Raw genomic sequence first — 3871 nt, 5'->3', positions numbered from 1 at the left:
TGTACTGTACATAGAGTCAGATCTGGGGTCTGTATTGTACATAAAGTCAGATCGGGGGTCTATATTGTACATGGAGTATCTTGTATAGTAGCTGACACTGCTCCTGCCCTGTCAGTGGTGCGCAGATGGTGGAGCGTACAGAACCGCTGGAGGAGTTGCACTGTCCACGAGCATTGAAAGTGGATTTCCCAGGACTTGCACAGTCCGGCGCATACTACTACATAAGGGGAAGGCAGAACTAGCATTTGGATATTAGCGCACACGCTAATCCAGAAAATGATCACAATGACGACTGCACCTGGGTCCACCTCTGCGTCAGGCTGAATCTGCGTCCACCTCTGCGTCAGGCTGATTCTGCGTCCACCTCTGCGTCAGGCTGAATCTGCGTCCACCTCTGCGTCAGGCTGATTCTGGGTCCACCTCAGCGTCAGGCTGAATCTGCGTCCACCTCTGCGTCAGGCTGAATCTGGGTCCACCTCTGCGTCTGACTGAATCTGCGTCCACCTCTGCGTCAGGCTGATTCTGGGTGCACCTCAGCGTCAGGCTGATTCTGGGTCCACCTCAGCGTCAGGCTGAATCTGCGTCCACCTCTGCGTCAAGCTGAATCTGGGTCCACCTCTGCGTCAGGCTGAATCTGCGTCCACCTCTGCGTCAGGCTGATTCTGGGTCCACCTCAGCGTCAGGCTGAATCTGTGTCCACCTCTGCGTCAGGCTGAACCTGGGTCCACCTCTGCGTCAGGCTGAACCTGGGTCCACCTCTGCGTCAGGCCGAATCTGGGTCCACCTCTGCGTCAGGCCGAATCTGGGTCCACCTCTGCGTCAGGCCGAATCTGGGTCCACCTCTGCGTCAGGCTGAATCTGGGTCCACCTCTGCGTCAGGCTGAATCTGGGTCCACCTCTGCGTCAGGCTGAATCTGGGGCCACCTCTGCGTCAGGCTGAATCTGCGTCCACCTCTGCGTCAGGCTGAATCTGGGTCCACCTCTGCGTCAGGCTGAATCTGGGGCCACCTCTGCGTCAGGCTGAATCTGCGTCCACCTCTGCGTCAGGCTGAATCTGCGTCCACCTCTGCGTCAGGCTGAATCTGCGTCCACCTCTGCGTCAGGCTGAATCTGCGTTAACCTCTGCGTCAGGCTGAATCTGGATGTCCACCTTTGTGTCAGGCTGAATCTGTGTCCTCCTCTGCGTCAGGCTGAATCTGGGGCCACCTCTGCGTCAGGCTGAATCTGCGTCCCCCTCTGCGTCAGGCTGAATCTGCGTCCACCTCTGCGTCAGGCTAAATCTGGGTCCACCTCTGCGTCAGGCTGAATCTGCGTCCACCTCTGCGTCAGGCTGAATCTGGGTCCACCTCTGCGTCAGGCTGAATCTGGGTCCACCTCTGCGTCAGGCTGAATCTGGGTCCATCTCTGCGTCAGGCTGAATTTGCGTCCGCCTCTGTGTCAGGCTGAATCTGCGTCCGCCTCTGCGTCAGGCTGAATCTGGGTCCCCCTCTGCGTCAGGATGAATCTGCGTCCGCCTCTGCGTCAGGCTGAATCTGCGTCCGCCTCTGCATCAGGCTGAATCTGCGTCCGCCTCTGCGTCAGGCTGAATCTGGGTCCACCTCTGCATCAGGCTGAATCTGGGTCCACCTCTGCGTCAGGCTGAATCTGGGTCCACTTCTGCGTCAGGCTGAATCTGGGTCCACCTCTGCGTCAGGTTGAATCTGGGTCCGCCTCTGCGTCAGGCTGAATCTGCATCCAACTCTGCGTCAGGCTGAATCTGGGTCCACCTCTGCGTCAGGCTGAATCTGGGGCCCCCTCTGCGTCAGGCTGAATCTGCGTCCGCCTCTGCGTCAGGCTGAATCTGCGTCTGCGTCAGGCTGAATCTGGGTCCGCCTCTGCGTCAGGCTGAATCTGGGTCCGCCTCTGCGTCAGGCTGAATCTGGGTCCGCCTCTGCGTCAGGCTGAATCTGGGTCCGCCTCTGCGTCAGGCTGAATCTGCGTCCCCCTCTGCGTCAGGCTGAATCTGGGTCCGCCTCTGCGTCAGGCTGTATCTGCGTCCGCCTCTGCGTCAGGCTGAATCTGCGTCCGCCTCTGCGTCAGGCTGATTAACTCCCATCATCAGAACGGCCAGTTTAATTCACCGCCAAATCCTCCGCGTTAGGATTGGTCAGTGTGCCCATAATTAATGTCTTTTATATTACGGAGCAATGAATTATAAGCTCGTCTAGCCATGAACAAGTTAACAAACAACTATATCTGACAAGTCTATTTAAGTTTTGATGCATGACATCCAATAGATTGTAATGGCACAGCAAATGAGAGCGAGAGACACATTTATATCTCACTTGTTGCTACATAAGTACTAAGTAATAGATATTTCAGAACTTAGAATGAATTATCCGCACGGCGTAAGATTTATTGTGAAAACCAAGGGATTCAAGAGATTGTTTTAAACAGATTTGTCACCCTGACAGCTACGCAACAAACAGCGGCAGATACGGCATCGACAGATAAATCATAAACACAGGCATCTTCAGAGACTCCGCTGCGATGGCGAGACACTGACGGGAACCTCAGCTCCAGGCTTTACGTTAAATTATGCAAAATAAAAAACAAACCTCATAATGCTTCATCAAAGATGCATAAAACTGTCAGACCCAAATAAATCATCCCAATTAACTCGCTTTAGATTGGGATTGCATTTATTAATTTAATCAGCCGCGATTCTCTGAGAGGCTGCAAGGTGACGAATTGCTAGACTGGGAACACAATAAGGCAGGTTAACCCCGTTCGTGCTGGCGTCGTGGTCCTGACGGAACTGTGTCAGGTGAGTGTAGGCAATGGACCAGTAACAAAACTGCCGTAACTGGCATAGTGAGTACGTGCTCTGTCATCTCAGCGCACCCACTGGCGTGTGCTCCGCAGCCGGATGCCACCCCACGCATTGCTGCCTGTTACAGACCCAGTGATAAAGAGTTTTGGAACTGGGGTAAAATATATTTAAAATTAACATTTCTGACTGTTGTCTAGGGTGGCCAATTACAGGATCGGAATCGGCGGCATCCCGGGATATAGGCCAAAAATCATCTGGGATTCAATCCTGGGATTGGAAGCTCCAATCCCGGGGATTTTGGGATCAGGCGGTCCTTTGTTTTTTCTCATGCCGGGCAGCGTTGAGCGTCCTCAGGAGGCTCAGACGCTGCCTGGCTCCCTCCGCCCAGCTCCCCCTGCGCAGCGTGATGTGAACTCAGAGGTCATGGGCCCTCATTCCGAGTTGATCGCTAGCTGCCATTGTTAGCAGCGCAGCGACCAGGCAAAAAAATCGGCATTTCTGCGCATGCGTATGGGCCGCACTGGGCACGCACAACGTACTTTCACAAAAGCCGATGCAGTTTCACACAAGGTCTAGCGACGCTTTTCAGTCGCACTGTTGACCGCTGAGTGATTGACAGGAATGGGGCGTTTCTGGGTGGTAACTGACCGTTTTCCAGGAGTGTGCTGAAAAACGCAGGCGTGTCAGATACAAACGCAGGCGTGCCTGGGGAAACGGGGGAGTGGCTGGCCGAACGCAGGGTGTGTTTGTGACGTAAAAACAGGAACTAATAGTCTGAAGTGATCGCAAGGTAGGAGTAGGTCTGCAGTTACTCATTATGCGATCCTTTCGTTCGCACTTCTGCTAAGCTAAGATATACTCCCAGAGGGCGGCAGCTTAGCGTTTGCACTGCTGCTAAAAGCAGCTAGCGAGCGAACAACTCGGAATGAGGGCCATGCTGCGCAGCTAGCCACCCACCGCACGGACCTCACCAAACCGGAGGAAGTTAGCCACCCACGGGGCGGTGTGGGGGAATGACGACGCTGGAAACAAACCAATCCCGGGATTGGCCACCCTACT

This window comes from Pseudophryne corroboree, chromosome 8 (genome assembly GCF_028390025.1).
Source record: "Pseudophryne corroboree isolate aPseCor3 chromosome 8, aPseCor3.hap2, whole genome shotgun sequence".
NCBI classification, from domain to species: Eukaryota; Metazoa; Chordata; class Amphibia; order Anura; family Myobatrachidae; genus Pseudophryne; species Pseudophryne corroboree.
Note: the sequence above shows the minus strand (reverse complement) of the source record.